Source organism: Papio anubis, chromosome 13, assembly GCF_008728515.1.
Source record: "Papio anubis isolate 15944 chromosome 13, Panubis1.0, whole genome shotgun sequence".
NCBI classification, from domain to species: domain Eukaryota; kingdom Metazoa; phylum Chordata; class Mammalia; order Primates; family Cercopithecidae; genus Papio; species Papio anubis.
Genome location: NC_044988.1, coordinates 1628042 through 1646923, shown reverse-complemented (window position 1 = coordinate 1646923; position 18882 = coordinate 1628042). Strand labels below are relative to the sequence as shown.

General features: G+C 50.1%; 1 long non-coding RNA gene across 1 annotated transcript; it reads left to right on the top strand.

Moving 5' to 3' along the window:
• The first annotated feature begins 478 nt into the window (after positions 1-478).
• Positions 479-7412, top strand: LOC103878560. Its single transcript, XR_638792.4, has 3 exons — positions 479-4719; positions 5328-5422; positions 5818-7412. It is a non-coding gene; the product is annotated as an uncharacterized LOC103878560 (long non-coding RNA).
• Positions 7413-18882: the final 11470 nt, after the last annotated feature.

The following is an 18882-nucleotide window of genomic DNA, read 5'->3' as shown; positions in this document are numbered from 1 at the left end:
AGGGAAGCAAAAGGTGCCAGGAGTTAGCACATGTTGCTTCTTACACGCTCGAGGCGATTGGTTGATGCAGGATCTTTGCACCTCCTGTTTTTATTCCAGGGAGGAATGAATGGTCCCAGGACAGAAAGGAAAGTTAGAAGGAAAGTTAGAAATAAAACAACCCAGACTCTGGGGAAAAGGGAGGTTGTATGTGCTGATGAGTAAGAAATGAATGTTTCCCTCATGAAACTGTCAATCGTGAACCACTTTTGACCTACAAAAATGGTCATTTTATTTATTTATTTATTTATTTATTTATTGAGATGGAGTCTCGCACCGTCACCCAGGCTGGAGTGCAGTGGCGTGATCTCCGCTTACTGCAACCTCCGCCAAGCAATTCTCCTGCCTCAGCCTCCCGAATAGCTAGGATTACAGGTGCCCACCACTACGCCTGGCTAATTTTTTGTATTTTTAGTAGAGACGGGATTTCACTATGTTAGCCAGGCTGGTCTCGAACTCCTCACCTCATGATCTGCCCACCTCGGCCTCTCAAAGTACTGGGATTACAGGTGTGAGCCACCGCGCCATTTTAAATGGCTTAATCTCATATCATTTTCCTTTTCCTCCTTCTCCTACTAAACCTGCATGCACTTGTCTTTCCTTGTCATTACAGTTTTCAAGATCTTTTTAGAATTTCACACATTTGCTCCTTGAGAGGCACAACCTGATATGACTTGGGTTTACAGGGGACACTCAAACATAGCCGTCAGCCAGGAAAATCCTCCTTTATTCAGCCTCTGCCTAGTGCGCTTTGCTTTGTGGGAGGGCTTGGAAAATCAATAGTTCAGTGCTGTTGTTTCCTCACTGCTCTGGCCCGATGATTCAGGTGAATATGCTTAATATAAACATGTCTTGAGACGTTATTCAGCTCTATTCTTGCCTGAGGAGGCTGAGATACGGTGCCTCGATCTTGATGCCCAGGGGAGTCTTATGGTTGGGTCCTTACTGCCCCTAGACCTGAATGAGGCTCCCTGTGCACCATCAGAAAAGCAGGCTGCCAAGCTGTACTCACCGGGTACTCAAGCCTGTGTGTCACTGGCGGGCAGCAGGCCAGCTGAGAGGAGGGCTATGGGCCATGGAGAGGGGGGTAACCCCACTGCAGGCTTGTGGGCTACCGGTTTGTAGGATAGCTTTGGATGAATCTCAAAATCTCCACTGACTGCCTCGGTCCCTTCATCCTTAGAATACAGTGGCCAAGCAAACTTTACTGACAGCAGAAATCAATGCAGGTCGGCCATAAAGACCCACAAAGCCTTGTTATGGAAGTAGTTCTCGGTTGTAGAAACGGAACAGTAGGAAGGACGATTCTGGATAAGCGCTTAGGGTCCACTAGCATGGGGACAGGGGAAGGCAGCGTGAAGTGAAAGTTATTGGACGCCACTGCTCTTCTTGTAGCCATTGAGCAGATACGATTAATAAAACCTGGCCTTAAGGAAAGCTCTACCATTGACTGTGGCTGCACCAGCGACCCTGAAGTTTCTTCCTGAGTTCCAGAAATGCTGCAATGCAATCCAAAGCCCACAGCCCTCTCCATCCTTTACCAGTAGAAACAGAACCCAAGACACTGCCTTTTCATTTCACCAACATGTTTACTGAGGACCTGGAATACTCCAAGTCTTATTCTAGGCCAGTGGATTTCAAATGTGGTCTCCAGACCAGCAGCTTCTGCATCACCCGGAAACCTGTGAGCCACGCAAACTCTCAGGCCCCCAGCCTGCCGGAGCCAGAAGCACTGGGGGTCAGCCCTGCATCTGTGTCTAACAAACCCGCCAGGCGACTCTGACACAACCCTGAAGAAGGCGAACGACTGTTGTAGGCATGGAATACGAACAAATGAACAAAACTTCTGGGCATGGCTTCTGTGGCCCTGCTCCTATGCGGTAAGGATCATCAACTGTGCCTGACGCACTGTTGCTAAAAAAAGAAAAAACTTTAACTTTGCCAACCAATGAAAAGGAGGCCCCGTTTAGGAAATGATGAATGTATGATTTGATGAAATGTCACCATGTCCTCCAAAACTAGGCCATCTATTAGAAATTCTGGAATTGTTCGGCCATGATGTAGTATTATAATTTTGCTGTGAATGAGTTTAAAATCCTTGATGAAAATATTTCCTTTTTCCCCTGGTTCATAACTACAATCCACATTGGAGTTTTGATACTAGAAAATAATGTTCCATGGTCTTGCTTCCACCTGAAAACAAAGGGCATAGCTGAAAAATTATTCTATCAGTGCCACCAAAAAAGCGTGACCAGTTGTGGGTTGGGTTTTACTCCCTCTCTCCCTTCCCTCCTTCTTTCCTTCTTATTTTACCTAAAAAACGTAAAATCTGATGAGCTGTCTCTATGCTTAGGCATTCCTCCAAATTCATTTCATACTCCTGGTTTCTTTTCTGGAAAGGAAATAATAAAAGAACAGGGCTGCTTTGTAAACACTCATTAAAATAAAAGGTACATTGTGTGAGGGACCTTTTCTAGATACTGACTTCCTTAATCTCCACAAGCTACGTCTTATGATTATTTCCCTTCGCTGCAAGACTCCAAGGTTTGGAGAGGTAAAGCGACGTTCTGGTAAATGGTAGTGGAGATGGAGCCAGTGTGTGAACCCGGAAGTCCTATCTCCCAGCAACATGAGTGCCCTTTAGGTAACGTGTTGTGATTGGCCAAGGGCACATTTTTTGTGTGGGCTATTTCACTTGTGTGCAAGGAGAATGGGGTCTGGAGGCTTCTCCAAGGTAGGCTGGGGTTACCTCTGGCCTGCATCCCTTTTCCCTCCTGGGTGCTGCCTCCTGCTCCATCTATCTGGGGTCACCAGTCAAAATAGGCTGCCAGAGGGGGCTCTGGGGTGAATCCCAAGATGTCCATGGCATGGAAGGCATTTCAAGTGTCTGCCATCAAGCACGGCATGGAAAACTGCAGGCCTTCCTTCCTAGAATCAGGTGTGCCAGGTGGACCATCAGGGGCTGGGGTGTGAGCCTCCTCTGAGGACTGGGAGCTGGGTGGTCCCAGACTCCCCTGCTGGGACATTTCAACAGCAGGCATTCTAGCAACTGGGGTGGCTCCCACCCTTCTTTGTAGCTTTCTAACTTGAAGATTTGACAAGAAAGACATTTTTTTTTCCAATAGATAAGTGGCATGTAAATGTCAAATAGGAAATATGTTTAATATGTTGAATTTGATTCCATTTGAAAAATAGGATTTACCTAGGTGGGGCACAGAGGAACTTGAGGGCAGGAAAACTACGCTGTGTGATACTGTAATGGTGGATACATGTCATTGTACATTTGTCCAAACCCACAGCATGTGCACCACCCAGAGTGAGCCTTAGCTTCAGCTCTGGACTCTGGGTGGTAACGACGTGTCTGGGCAGGTTCATCAGTTGTGACAAGTGCACCCCTCTGGGGGCTGTAGATAATGTGGGAACTGTGCTTGCTTGTGGGCACGGGGGCTATGTGGAATCTCTGTGGCTTCTGCTCCATTTTGCTGTGAGCCTAAAACCGCACTAAAAATAAAGTCTGTTTTTAAAAATAGAATTTGTCCTTAAAGAATAGAAAAAGTGGTTTTTAAGACAAACGTTTTCCTCTTTCATCGGTGTATAGCACATATCATCCTGCTGTTTGGAAATTATTGGAGGAATTTGGGTATCAGTTAATCATTTTTAAAAACATCATTGATTTATTGGATAAAGCACACGTTAACTAGGCAAGGAGAAAGGCCAGTCAAACTGACCCATCTAACTGCACGTGGCCATTTAGCTAAGTCCGGGAGAACTTTAGAAAAATAAAAAACAAAAACAAACACCCAACCTCACAGTAATAAAACAAATATGGTCAGCAATTCTTTATTCAACACATCGGTCAACTGCCAGAAAAAAGTAATGATGTAGGACATGTTGACAAAAATTGAAGGTAATAAGGGGCTTGTTTAATTTTACTGCATTTCAGTGAGGCTTGAGGTTTTCCGAATGGCCTACGTGTTCACAGGGTGACCTACAGCGTTTAGAATCCGGCCCTAAATTACCGCCTGGGCACCCCCCACGCCCTCAGGCCCAACCCTGGCGCAGCCCTGTGGGCTGGATCGGAAGGGCCATTTGGAAGTCCATCTGGTTCTTTCAGAAACAGCCTTGTTTGTTTGCCTTTTCAGTGACACTGTTTATTCAAACCTTTTTTTCCCTTTTGAGGGAGAAAGCTTAAATTTTTTTTTCTTTCTGTCTTTCTTTTTTATTATCTGCTTTTCTTTCTCGCCATTGCAGATGAGAAGAATAAAATCTCAGAAGGCAAAAGAAAGGGAGATTTAAAGCTGGGAGAGAAAGGAGAGGAGGGAGGAGGCCGCTGAGCGGCCCTGGGTGGCGGCTGCTGGCACCACACGCATTCCTGGGCAGCCTGCGATTTCCTCACAGGGAGGCCGGGCCCTGAAACCCGCCCGGCGACGTGGGTGGGCCTCTGTGAAGACAGTGTCTCTTCCCATTCAGGAACTGCCCTGGGCCGGCCCCAGGCAAAGGGATGTTTGTTGTTTAAGTAAATAAACTGGTCAGAGGCTTGGCTGGCTGTGCAGGCTCCGATGCCTCCCACAAGCCTGGTCCCAACCGGGAAGGGGCCATCAACAGAAAGAAGCCACCCGATGCCACCCACCACGACACGCCCTTCTCCCCGGCACTGCCAGGGGTGCCGGGGGGCCAGAGGTCAGTGCTTGGTCATTGCAGGCAGCCGAGCTGTCCCTGCGGAGGCTGTGACCAGGGCCTTCCCTAGACATTCCAGGAAACAGAGGAGACCCACATCCCCCACTCCCCAGCTCCCTTGTTGGTGAGGAGTCTGGGCCCTTCATCTTGTTTTTTCAGATGCTTTGTGGGGTTCCCTTCCTGGCCCACCTACTGACTAAGACACTTCACAACGGCTCACTTGTGTCTTTTGCATGTGGGTTTGAGCCCAGGGCTACTCAAAGGGCGGCCTGGGGACCTGCAGCATCAGCCTCACCTGGAGCCTTGTTAGAAACGCTGATTCTCAGGCCCTGACCCAGCCCCGCGGAAACAGATGCTGTGGGAAGGGCCCAGCCATCTGCAAGGGCAAGTCCTCGGGAGGCGCCATGCACGCGCAGGCTTGTACAGAGCGAAGCTGGACTGCAGGCTTCAGGGAGCTTGGTTTTCTCTCTTCTGTGCACTGTAGGGTCCCCAGAAGCAGAGAACTGTCCAGTAGACGGCAGGCGCTCAACCCACGTTCACAAAGAACAGGTGACGTAAGCGAGAGGCGAACCATGGATTTGGGTTGATGTTTTCCTCTTGTTCCTTCCTAGAGATTCCTCTCTGCCCGGCCCAATGAAGCCCGTCCATCCCCGTGAAGAGCCCTGGGTTTGCCCCTCAGTTTTGCCATCTTCTTGCCTTTCCAGAGGTGAATTAAACTCAGAGACAAGATTGGGGATGGAGGGAGTGAAGGGCTGTGGGATGTGTAAGACAGTTCTTCTGAGACTGCTTCCAGAATCTTCCCTCTCTGCAAATCTCCTTCATCTTGCTTCCTCATGCACACCTGCACTCTCTCTCACACCCACACTCTGCCTTTAAACCCAGAGGTTTTTGGAGGTTTGTTTTGTTTTTTAGAGACAGGGTCTTCTTGCTCTGTTGCCCAGGCTGGAGTGCAGTGATGTGATCGTAGCTCACTGCAGCCTCCAACTCCTGGCCTCAAGTAATCCTCCTGCCTCAGCCTCTGAAATTGTAGGGATTACAGGTGTGAGCCACTACATCCGGCCTGAACCTAATTTTTTTTTTTTTTTAAATTAAAAACACTAGGAAGAGTCAAACATCCAGATTGCCTCAGTCAACCTGGTTCCCAGTGAATGCTGGAAGCCGCCTGGACAGGGGTTCTTTCAATGCTGTCCATCTCGTGCTGGGTCTGACGTCTGACATCCGCTGACCGCCTCCTATGTGTCACACACTGTGCTGGGCATGGGGGCTCCCAGGGACAACACAAAGAATCAGTGTCTACGTTCATGGCGCTTCCATTTTAAATTAAGGAACACACATAGTAAAATAATTTCAATAAAATAAAATGTTACGAGTATTAGAAAAGTGTTAAAGTTTCTGTTAATTACACATAATCTCAAGACATCTCTTGCTGTCTTGACTTGTCATTGGTGGGATATTTGCCTTTGTGATTAGCATGTTGACTTCGGATTCTTCTAGCTGGGTGTGCAGCCTCTGAGGGATGAGGATTTCTTACCCTCTTGGCTTTCTCAGTTCTTAACCAAGTGCACTTCAGGTGCACCGGTGGTTCTCGCTGGGGGAGACTTTGCCCCCAGCAGACATGTGACACATCTGGAGACATTTTGGGTTGTCCTGACCAGGGAAGCATCCGGTGGACAGATTCCAGGCACGTTGCTAGACATCCTCCAACACACAAGGGGGCCCCGCAACCAAGAATCACCTGCCCTGAAATGTCTATCGTGCCCTATTGAGCAGCCCTGGGCTAGAACAAAGAGAGAGAGAAGTTTCTTGAGGAAGACTTGAAGGCAGGGTTTACGTGGGAGACCCAGCATTGGGCAGGAGGTCTGTGCAAGAGTCCATTCTTCTAAGGAAAGCTTTGCAGACACAAGCCCTCTGCATCTACCTGGGATGTGCTGGCCAAGTAATGTGTACCGCTCTGTGAATTCAGCATCGGGGGAAGAGTTAAATCCTATAACATTTTCATGCAAGTGTCTTTTGAGCCAGTCTCTCCCAGCCAGATCCTCTGAAGGGAAACTGTTTTCTAAAGGGAGGGGAAGTGAAAATCCCCACTGTTTACTTGAGGACCTGGAAGAACGTCCACGAGCTGGCCTGCTGCCGCCTCCTGAGCGCATGGCTGGGTCTAAGCTGAGGTAGGCAGACCTCAAAGAGCAGGCCTGCCTTGGCCCGAGCATTAGATTCAAATGACAGGAGAGCTCTGCAGTTCTCCCTGTGGGATGCAGGCTGCACGATGGCCGGCCAGGGAGAGGGTATTGGCCTTTACTCAGGCTGTGCCGCCGGCCCAGACTCCAGTGGCAAGAACAGTGTCCTGATGTGGGGATGCCTCATGGAGGGGGCTGGTGCAGGTGAGGGGAGACCACCTTGGCAGAAGTGGGAGGACAGAGAGGGCCCCCTCTGAGGCAGGCTCCTCCTTCTGTGTCTGAGCGGGGTCCATTCTGGCTGCTATAACAGAACACCAGACTGGGCGGCTTAGAAACCACAGAAATGTATTTCTCGTCCTTCTGGAGGTAGGAAGTTCAAGATGGAGGTGCTGGCAGATCTGGTGACTGGTGAGGGCAGATCTGGTGACTGGTGAGGGCAGATCTGGTGACTGGTGAGATCTGGTGACTGGTGAGGTCTGGTGACTGGTGAGATCTGGTGACTGGTGAGGGCAGATCTGGTGACTGGTGAGATCTGGGTGACTGGGTGAGACCTTGGGTGACTGGTAGCCCGGTGACCGGTGAGATCTGGTGACTGGAGGGCAGATCTGGTGACTGGTGAGGGCAGATCTGGTGACTGGTGAGATCTGGTGACTGGTGAGGGCCCATTATCTGGTTCATAGACGGCAGTCTTCTCATGGTGTCCTCACATGGCTGACGGGGTGAGGGAACTCTCTGGGGCCTCTCTTATAAAGGCACTAATCCCATTTGTGAGGGTTCCATCCTCATGACCTAATCACCTCCAAAAGGCTCCACCTCCAAATAACATCACCTTGCAGGTTAGGATCTGACATATGAAATTTCAGGGGACACAAACATTGAGTCCTTAGCAGTATCTTTATCCTGCCTTGTCCCACCCTGTCCAGGGGCTTGGGAGGTGAGCCTGTGCCCTCCCTGGGTGCTCAGAGTCTCCTGAGACTCCCATTCAACAAGAGGGTCTTTCTGCGCACACTGATCCATGGGGCACCCGTGGACACGCTCTTTGTAATCCCTTTAGTCGTGCTGTAAGATGTGCATATGAGAAATACAAATGGCACCTGTTTGTGCACAGGCATCTTGTGAATGGCTGCATGGGGCTCCATCTCAAGCCTACAGGTAACAGAAGAGCGCGTTATTAACCTCACTTCCCTGTATTTGAAAAAGCAAAGGTCTTTGGAAATAAATGGGCTCGATCTGAATGCAGTTCTGAAAGACTTTGAATGATTACCCCATGACTCTGCGCTTTGGTTTCTGTAGCTACAGAATTAAAGGATTGAAAGAATCTTTGTGCGGCAGTTAGTACAATATCTGGTCCAGAGTAGGTGCAATAGGGAAGCTACTTTTATTATTATTGTTACTCTTATTATTTCCCAGGCTTCATTCAAGGCTAAGAAAGTCTGAACTGATAAAACATTTTGCAACTGGGCCAGGCATGGTGACTCATGCCTGTAATCCCAGCACTTTGGGAGGCCAAGGTGGGCAAGTCACTTGAGGTCAGGAGCTCAAGACCAGCCTGGCCAACATGGTGAAACCCTGTCTCTACCAAAAATGTAAAACATTAGCCGGTATGGTGGTGCATGCCTGTAATCCCAGCTACTCAGGAGGCTGAGGCAGGAGAATCACTTGATCCCGGGAGGCAGAGGTGGCAATAAGGTGAGATCGTGCCACTGCACTCCAGCCTGAGTGACACAGCAAGACCCTGTCTAAAAAAAAAAAAAAAAAAAAAAAATTTGCAACTGGCAAATAGGGTAATTGTACTCTTCTTTACCTGTAGCTACCTTAAAGCTTCTTAAAACTTTTGGTGGTATTTGTGACAACTAATACATGTAGAGATGAATTAATCAATGCATAAATGTGTATATTGCATAAAAGAAGAAGATGTAAGATAGCTTTTTAAATAAATATTTAAAAATAAATTCTCTTGGGCAAACCTCATATAGTAACATCACTTGGGTGAAAAAATTTCCAGTGTTCCCACCATTTGGTAAAGTGCTTGCTGAATGAACTAAGATGTTACTGTCACAAATTAGTAGCTGAAAAGATAGTTTTAGTATTATGCTTTTATGTTTTCAATATTATCTTTCCAAACCTTTTATTAATTTTGTATTGGCTGTCTTAGAAAAAAAGCATGAGGAGAAATGAAACAGTTTCCCAGATTCTTTGTTCGACTAAGTTGGAGCTGTGTGTGTGTGTGTGTGTGTGTGTGCGCCTGTGTGTGTATAAGCATCTCTCCCATTCAGATATTCTCTCTCGGGGTAACTTTTCTAAAAGTAAGTGCGTAAAAACCTTTTTACATTTAGAACCCAGTAGTTGAAAACGTTAAATTCAGCGCAGATATAAAGCAATCTAACGTTATCTTATTTCCGAAAATGACCATATATCTGTTTTCTTATTTATTAATTTGTATACCTATTATTCACTCTTTAATATTTATTGATGACATTCAGGATGTAGAAAGATCCTGAGGTTAAATAGGCATGGAGGGTGATACTGTGTGTAGAAGAAGGTCCCTTTCTTCCAGGAGTTTATGACAGATGAGAGGAAATGTCCATCTCTCCTTTTCTCTTGAAACATTCCATCTTGCCCCGGGTTCTGATCAGGAGCGGAGGATGACGTTCTTGAAAAGAAAAGGTTCTGCCCTCTGCTTCACCCTTCCCCTTCTAGCTGGTGGCACTCAGGTGCCAGAGGGTGGGGAGCTCTGCTTCCCTCTCCTTCCCCTTCTAGCTGGTGGCACTCAGGTGCCAGGGTGGGAGCTGCTTCCCTCTCCCTTGCTCTAGCCGGTGGCACTCCAGGTGCCAGAGGGGTGGGAGCTCTGCCCTCTTCCCTTCCTAGCTGGTGGCACTCAGGTGCCAGAGGGTGGGGGCGCTTCCCTCTCCCTTCCCCTTCTGGCTGGTGGCAAGGTGCAGAGGGTGGGGAGCTCTGCTTCCTCTCCTTCCCCTTCTGGCTGGTGGCATAGGCGCCAGGGTGAGGAGCCTGGCGTGAGTCGCTGTGAGGACCGGGCCATGGCGAGCACAGTGGAGCCACGGCGGCATGAGGCAGTTGCGATGGGGCTGCCTCTGGGGCCGCACATGCTCCGACAGTTCTTGCAAGAGACATAAGCGTTCCTCTGGTTGAAGGCATCGCTGTTTTGGCCTGTGTTTTGGTGGGGAAGCCCGTACGCTAGTGACACAGCCGGGCAGGCCTGAGTGCTAAACAGGACCCGGGACCAGCAGCACCGGAGCCTTCGGGGAGGCCCCCGGGAGAGGCCGCGCTCGGCTGCGTTTCTTGGGCTGGTCGGGAAAGCAGAGGCCGCTCCGGGTGGGTCGAAGGACGCTGCCCGCTGTCAGGCTGCACGGAGGCCAGGCCACCTGGATGCCACGAGGGTACGGAGGGAAAGGCTGGGAAGACGGGGCTTGGGAAACCTGGAATTCCCCGCACAGAATTTCACGTTTGTCCTGAAACCCAGAGGCAGCTGTGGGCTCTGGACGCGCCTCGGAGGGCAGCTCTGGGGCTGGCCGCTTTCCTGGTGGAGGGAGACCAAAGCGAGGCTGCTCCAGGGGTTTCCCAGCTGCGTTCCACAGAAGCCCTGAGGTCCCGCAGAACCTTCTGGAACATCAGGGAGGGGACGGGAGGGGGAGGGCAGGGGTCCGCGCTCCTCTTCCCAATTCATCCGGAGAGTGTCCATTTGATCTGTTGAATGTAGGCTCGGGGCTTCCTCACTTGAAGAAAGGGCGTGGGGCTGCGGCGTTCAGTGTCTTGCAAGCCACCGGGCTGTGATGGGGCAGGGTGGCAGGGTGGCAGGGTGGCAGGGTGGCAGGGTGGCAGGATGGGGGCACTCGCGAAGGCAGCGAGCCCAGCCTGAAGCCTGCGCTCGGCGGAGGAGGCTCCGTGTGCAGGTGTGTGTGGGTTTCCAGGGTCAGGAGCTCTGGAGTCACCGCCTGCAGCGTGTGCCGGCTCCCCTGCTAACTAGCTGTGTGACTTCAAGCCTCAGTTTCCTCATGCGTAGAATGCTGAGAAGCAGTCCCTTCCTCAGGAGGATGTGGAGAGGCCTAACAAGCTCAGGTGTGTGGTGCTCATCAAACAGCACCTAGCACATATGAACTCCTCAGGCAATGTTGGCTGATATTATTGTTATTGCTGTTATTATTATTATCTGATCTATTATTATTATCTACTGCACGGGAAACTGCAGCAGATTAGTAAGCCAGTGTTGACAGATGGGGAATGAAAGGTGAGAACTGGTGGAGAGTGGCAGTTAGAAATCCAGCTTTCATTGAAAAAACCCCATTGGGAATTAATTCTGGCTATGGGAAGTGAACGTACAGCAGATGTTATGTTGGTGAACCGTTAGCTTTCTTGTAAGACTGAACCGTGATGGAAAAACGACGGTAGCATAGCTCTGCATAATCCAAAATACGCTTAGCACACAACAACATCTACTGGGGAGTTTTGATGATGTAATGTCAAAAGGAGAGTGACTTTCCTGTGGGTGAGTTCCCTAAGGACAGTCTTTCTCAAGCTGCACCCACATTTCCTTGTTCTGTTTTTCTCCCAGAGGCTGTAGGGTGTTGCCCCCCCACCCCCACTTTTATTTTTTGAGATGGAGTCTCGCCCTGTCGCCCAGGCTGGAGTGCAATGGCCTGATGTTGGCTCGCTGAAACCTCTGCCTCCTGGACTCAAGGGATTCTCCTGCCTCAGCCTCCTGAGTAGCTGGGATCACAGCCGTGCGCCACCATGCCTGGCTAATTTTTGTATTTTTAATAGATACAGGGTTTCACCATGTTGGTTAGGCTGGTCTTGAACTCCTGACCTTGTGATCCGCCTGCCTCGGCCTTATAAAGTGTTGGAATTACAGGTGTGAGCCATCACGCCGGCTTTCTTTCTGGCCTGCCTTCATCTGCTGCTCCCGAGTCTCTCTCCTGACTGCACAGAAGAGCAAAGAGATAAGAAACATCTCTGCCATCCTCCAAAACACGTGCCATGAACCCTTTGCCATCTTTTCTTTGTTTTAAGCTTGTTACTGTTTGTAACTATAGGGAATGGACAGGGATTCACAGAAATGATGAGCAGGGAGAGCATTTCAAGTGCCCAGGAAATCCGTATAGATGCAGCTCCGCGTTGCTGGCCTCCGTTGGTGTGCGATACAGACTGCTTCTTGTGTGTGTGTGTGGTGGGGGGGCGAGGGGCGGTGGCGGGGGGATTTATCTTCTCTGACTTCCTTCTTAAGTGTTTCCCTGGACTTCTAACTCTTGTCTTAAAAGCAGCCCTGCCCAGTTCTGTGTAGCTGGGAACTTGGAGTCAACAACGTACACTTTAACTCGAGAACCACGAATAAGGCGCACTTTTAAAACTCCATCAGGAACAGCAAGACGAGAAAGGAAGAGATCATCTTTCGGGGTACAGATTGTGTCAGGATAATGTGAGATAAAGAAAGTGGAGTGCCTCGTCTCCCGTGCCGTGTTCGCTTCTCCACGCAGGATGGGCTTCAGGTTGGAGGAGTGGAACAGATACAGACGCGAGAAAATCCTGAGCAGGCAAGGCCACGGCGGGCGTCTTGGCCGGACCTGCAGATGAAGTTGATTTAATTATTGCTTGTAATCGTGGGGTCATAGGAAACAGACGGCTGACAGAAAGCTAGAAAAGGTCAAATGTCACGGGGTGTGTTTGTGTGTGCGTGTGTGTGTGAGAGAGAGACAGAGAGAGAGTCACATGTTGCTGGCTCCCTCCACGAGGCTCAGCCTGTCCGGCTATCAGAAGCTGCCCCACTGGAGAGTGGGGGGTGCACCTGCTCCTGGCTTCCTTCTTCCTCCTCCAGGGTTGCCTTGGGCTAAGCATGTCTGAATCACAATAGAGCATCGAAAGACAATTGAGCATCACAGCTCTTGAAGCCATGGCCCAAGAAAAACCCCTGAAGGAACTAGTGACTACCTTTGAGAAGAGAGGACCCAGGGAGAAGGAAGCTGCCCTCTCATGCTTCTCCATGCGCCAGTCACTGGGCCACGCACTTCCTACAAATTGTCTTGCTTACTTTTCCTAGCAAGCTCATAAAGTAGGGTGAGAGAGCTTCAGCACTCGGATGCTGGTCTTGAGGTTAGGAGGGAGTGGTGCTGACATCCAGCGTGTCTTGCCTTTGCCTCCGTCTGCTCGTAGAGAGGAATAGTAGCCACACAAAAATATTTGAAGGGCATTCACAGGGAAGGCGGTTTCACTTATCCTTGAAGCTTCAGGGAACAAAGCGAGAAACAAAGGTAGGGGTTTAGGAAGTTAGATGTGTGTTCCTTTACAGAAAACGAATGCTTCCAATAGAGCGGCTTGAAGTTAGAGCTGGCTGAATGGGGGTGGGGATGGAATTGAGTTCCCTGCAATGGACTGAGTGTTTGTATCCTCCCAATATTCATCTGTTGAAACCCTAATCCCAGTGTGATGGTACAAGAAGCTGGGGCCTTTGGGAGGTGATTCGGTCGTGAGGGTGGGGCCCTCAGCCATGGGATTAGTGACCTTAGAAGAAGAGTCTAGAGTGCTCTCTGCCCTCCTTCTGCCGTGTGAGGATGCAAGAAGACAGCCGTCTGCAGCCCAGAGGACAGCCCTCGGCAGAACCCGGCCACCCTAGCACCCCAAGCTCTGGCTTCTGGCCCAGACTGTGAAAAACAAGCGTCTGTCATCTATGAACCACCCAGTGTATGGCACTCGTTCCACCAGCCCAAGCTGGCTGGGATGCGCGCTGTCTGTTCAGGTGGTTTTCTCCCAAGCCGCTGAGGACCAGCGCATAGCAACCAGGGAAGGCCAAGCGTTCTAGGCGCTGTTGATTGATTGCCAAAGACTCCCTGCTCCAGGCTGCCCAGCCCTGAGCTTGCTGTGGTCTCTTTCACCCCTGAAGAGCCACACGGCAATCCCTTGAATCTTCCTCCTCCTGAACCCTGGCTCTGTGGCTGGGGAAGGAGTATCTTCCATTGGTTCCAGTGATTTTGTTTCTGGTCACTGCTCCCTGTACTGGGAAGTCTCTTCCGCCACATCAGAGAGGCTGCCCCTGACAACCCACCAACCACCCCACTAAGCAGCAGCCCACTCCAGCCCCCAGTGTCTGCACAGCGTCCACCATCACCTGAAATGAAATATTTTCATACCTTTCTCCGTTACTGTGTGGATCCCTGCACTAGGATGTGAGCCCAGTGAGGGAGGGGCCACATGTGCTTGGCTCACTGTCCTATCCCGGGCACCTAGAACGGGGCCTGGCACACGGTGAGCTCTCATGAAGGAGGTCATGGCTTCACGTTGTCCTGCACTGACCTCCCAGCTGTCTGGTTGGCCCCTCCTAGATGTCTGCTAAACATCAGCTCTGCCTTCCCCCACCATGCCTGGCCCATTCTGCCCCTCTCTGTGTGCCTGAGGCCTGTTCCCTGGCCAGTTGTTCAAGCTGATTCTACACTTGGCTAAACCAGCCTTTTCTCTTTTTCTTTCCTTTTCACTTCTTTTCCCTCCTTCTATCCCTTCCTCCCTCCCCCCCTTTCTTTCTTCTCTCTTTCCTTCCTTCCTTCTCCCCTCCTTCCCTCCTTCCTTCCTTCCTTCCTTTCTTTCTCGTTCATCTCCCCTCCCTCCCTTCCTTCCTTCCTTCCTTCCTTCCTTCCTTCCTTCCTTCCTTCCTTCCTTCTTTCTTTCTTTCTTTCTTTCTTTCTCTCTCTCTCTCTCTCCCTCCCTCCCTCTTCTCCCTCTCTCTGTCCTTCCTTCCTTCCTTCCTTTTCCCCCTCCCTCCTTTCCTTTTCCCCCTCCCTCCTGTCTTTCTTTTCTTCCTTTCTTTTCCCCTCGTTCTCGCTCTCTTTTGCCTTTCATTTTTTCTCGCCCTCCCTCTCTTCCTCCCTCTGTCCCTCCCTGCCTCTCTAGACTAAGGTCTCCCTAGTGGCCAGAGGCCCTGGAGGGTGGCCATTCCCACCTGAGAGGACTGCCTGCTCGCCCCCTCTTCCTGCTGTATCCTGCTTTCCCTTTGTCTGGGCTGTCTCAGCAAGCTCCCTGTGCCTTCTGGGAGCCCTGAGCTCCATAGATGGAAGCCATCCAGTGGCTGGTGACGAGGAACCCAGATCCAGGAGTGCTTGCCCGTCCCTCGGCAGGAGTCTGCACCGCACCGCCATGAGCCCCACTGTGTTTTCCTGGGACAGTTCTCTACCAAAAACACATGGGAAACTTTTATTTTGGAACCCGTTGGGTGACTTACTGGCAAGAGCCACTTCACCTGCCAATGGGAACAAAAGAACGAGGGCAAAGTTAGGGAGAGGCTTGATCATGTATCAAGAGATGATTGCTGGAACAATCGTATTATTGCAAAAAGTAAATCAACATATTTAACATTTAAAGCCTTGAACATGCTGTGAAAGTCAGGTTTGTTCCCAAGGGAAGAAACGAGCTGTTGCTTCTCTGTTCCTAGTGATGTTAGGGTGACCCCAACCTCCTATAACCTCGTGGTAATGAACTAGAGTTCAACGTGGCTTAAACGTTCAATCTGTAACACTCAGAGTTCCCATGGCATGTGTCCTAATATCTGTGCTTGCCTCCCCAGAGTGGGTCTTGTCTGAAAAGCCACATTTATTGAAGTGATTTCTATCAACAATTTAATAATTAGAGAAGTTGTTCTAAACTGAAGAGGAAATGGTTCACTGCAGCCAATAAATGTCTTCGCAATTTAGTCACTACATGTCTGACCTCATATTTTTTTTTTCCAGAGGAAACCACAAAAAGTACCTACTACAATTGTGTTGAAGGTTCCTGGGGCAGATGTTACGAGGGGTGGTAGAGCTGTGGCTGAACCACCTCCAGGCCCAGTGGGAGGTTACCAGGAGTTCTTACCTTAGAGACGTTGATTTTTCTTCAAACACGATCTTAAAACATTTTGCCAGGGTGAAATGGACTTGAATCGCTCCTGATCTATTGCCTTAATTTTTCCCCTGCTGCTTGGGAGTGTGGATGGTCTGGGTTGAGGTGAGTATGTGGGGTCTATTGTAATTTATAGATTTTCATGAAAACTAAGATACATCTCAGGAAGCCATTCCTGCATGCAATTTGCTAAAACAAAGGGGTCAACAGAGACGTATGCTCTGAGAGTGGTTGGTTAGCAAGGCCATTCAGCCAACTTCAAACATTGATTGAATACGCTTTGTACACCAGAACCCTGCTAAGTGTTAGACCACTCACAAGAGGTGGATAGAAGGACAGAGAAAACCAGGTGAGCTCTTTCCATTCCCAGCAAACTCTGGGAGCAAGACCCCGGCTGTGGTGGTAACTAAAGACTAGGTTACCAGCTCTGGAAATTCTTTGAAATGCAGCAGTGGGGGTATCCCTGGCTGGTAGCATCCCTAACCCATGGAAAAGCTGTGTCTTCTCCTTCCCTTCGCTTCAACCTCAAATCTGTCAGCACTGCTCTATCCATGTATGCAATTTAAGCCGCACAAAGAACTCACCAAAGGGCGCGGGACCAGAAGTCAGCCTGCTCTGCTCAGCAGCGGCGTGCTCTGGGAGGCCTGTGCCTGTCCACAGGGGCATGTTTCTCATCCTCCCGGAGGTACCGCTTGTTTTAGTGAGGGCTGCGGTTTCCATTCCTGTCCCTCCATTCTCCTTGTCTCCATTCTGTCTCACCTGTGCACTGCCTCCCGCCTCACCTGCCTGAATGCCCGTTCAGCCATCAACATCGCCGCTGGTCAATAACATCATGCGCGATAATGCGCATCGCCAGCAGCCTGGATCGCCGCTGTGCCGTCATCAGCAACGGCATCACCATCTTCATGGATATCATATGCAGTCTTCATATCGCCGGTCATCGCCAGCAGCGGTCAGCGTCACGCGGTCAACATCGCGATCAGTCGGTCATTATCGGGTCAGCCGCGCTGATCATCGCCATCGGATGCTGGATCGTGTCATGGCGGGTCTTTATCGCCTTGTGCTGCGGGTGCGGTCGCGGTGTATCGTGCAGTGTATCAAAAACATAGTTATCGCCGTATCGGATCACATCACGCCATGGCATCGCATGTTGACCATTGCTTATCCTTGCTCCGCCGCCGCCGATTCATCACGCGGTCGCCATCCATCGCAAATCGCCGCCGCCCTTATGCCGCCAGGTTCCTCCCTGACGTTTGGCTCTGTTTTATGTGGAGAAGCAGCAGCATTTTGATTTTGAAGGAGACTATGTTAAAGGCCACAGTGTTTCCTGTTTTCTGATCGGAACGGCAGGGATCAGCTCTGTGTGCAGGCGCTGCTGCAGTCCCCATGCAAGCACTGCTCTCCTCGCCTCACGGGTTCAGTACACGGGGCCATCTCCGCACTCACAGGGCTGTCCGTGCTTCTCCTTAGACAAGAGCTGCATTTATGAACAGATAGGGGCTTGAGATAACAGGGCTGAGCTCCCCATCTGGCAATTACTGAGGGATGACACCCCGGGCTGTCTCTCAGAGGTGGGCACACCTGGCCCGTGAATCAAAGTCTGGACTTGCAGAAAAGTTAAAGGAAATAGCTGCTGTATTAGTGGGGCTGATCACAAGCGTCTGGGGAAAGGAGAGAACAACATGGCATTATTGAAACTTCCACTCATTTCCTTCAGAAATATAAACCGTGCACCAAACGTTGCAGATGAAAAGAGGAACAGGGTCTTCCTATGGGACAGGACCCACGCACCCAGGACAAAAGTAAGGCTGGCCGTTCTGTTTCAGCACAGTAACGTGTGTTAGTTCAGGACTGACGCCCGGCTGCCCCCAGTCTGGCAGTGGGGTTTGCCTCCTGCCTTTGTTAGGAGAAGCGAAGTAAGCTAAGGCCCCTGGAGCCAGCCCTTTCCTGCTCCTCTGCCCCGCCCCCCAGACACCTCACACACAGGGCCCTCTCAGTGTCGGAGGCCCAGAGGAAGGCCAGAGTCATCAACACCTGTCGTTTCCAGGGCCAAAAATGTCATCAGGCGCTGCCTGGCTGGGCTGTCAACAATGGCGTGATTTCGCCAATTTTGGAACAGGAAATGGACTATTCTTGAGCAGTGCTTTCGGGATGGGTAGGTGCGCTGTGTACGACGGTATGTGCACACACATCTGTGCACGTGCATATGCACACACATGCACCTGCGCACCCAGCCCACGCTCGCTGCCGCCTCAAAAACCGCTTGTCGATTGCGTTTTCACCAGTAACAGAAATGACGACTCTGATGGGAAATGCACAATTAAGCTCTGAGGTGATTTCCCTAGAAATCAGTAAAAGGGTTTACTGGAACTTAAGAAAAAAAGATGAAAAGTCTGTTTTTCCTTAAGGATTTGCTCCAAAGAAAGCAGCTCTCACCATATGTTCTCCCAGAGGGAGGAAGGAGGGGACAGAATGTACAAACTGAATGCTGACTAAATGTTGCAGGCCTGGATTGCGGGGGTGGCTAGTCACCCCATCCTGGAAAGGCTGGTAGAACCGTCACGTTGAAGGCAGTTTAGGAAAACCCTGGGCAGACTCGGGGTCTGATGGATGTGGAGCGGCCTGTAGCTCGATCTATGATCGGTAAGTGCAATGTTTTCCTCAAGGCAGGTGAGGAGGAGCTCGGGCTGTAGTAAGTGTTTTAGTATTCTGGAGCCTTACTGCGTTCTAATTCAGAAAGCTCATTGCAAGGTACTGTAAGACCAAAGTATTGCAAACGACTTAAATACTCAACAATATAGGATTGACTAATGGAATAATTTGTTCAGCAAATACCACTGAGCACCCTACAGGAGTGTCTGCTGTGCTTTGACACTGCTTTGGGAATATTCTTCTCAGACATGTGCTCAAAATTCCCAGTGTGACCCAATGTTGAATTGTTGAACCCAATGTTTACATGCTTGTATAAGCGTGTAAACTGATATTCGACCAAAGACAAACATTGCCAGCCTAGAACTTCTGGGTTTCATGGATACATCTGAAATTTCATTTAAGAATTTTTTTTTTTTTTTTTGACAGAGTGTTGCCCTGTTGCCCAGGCTGGAGTGCAGAGGCG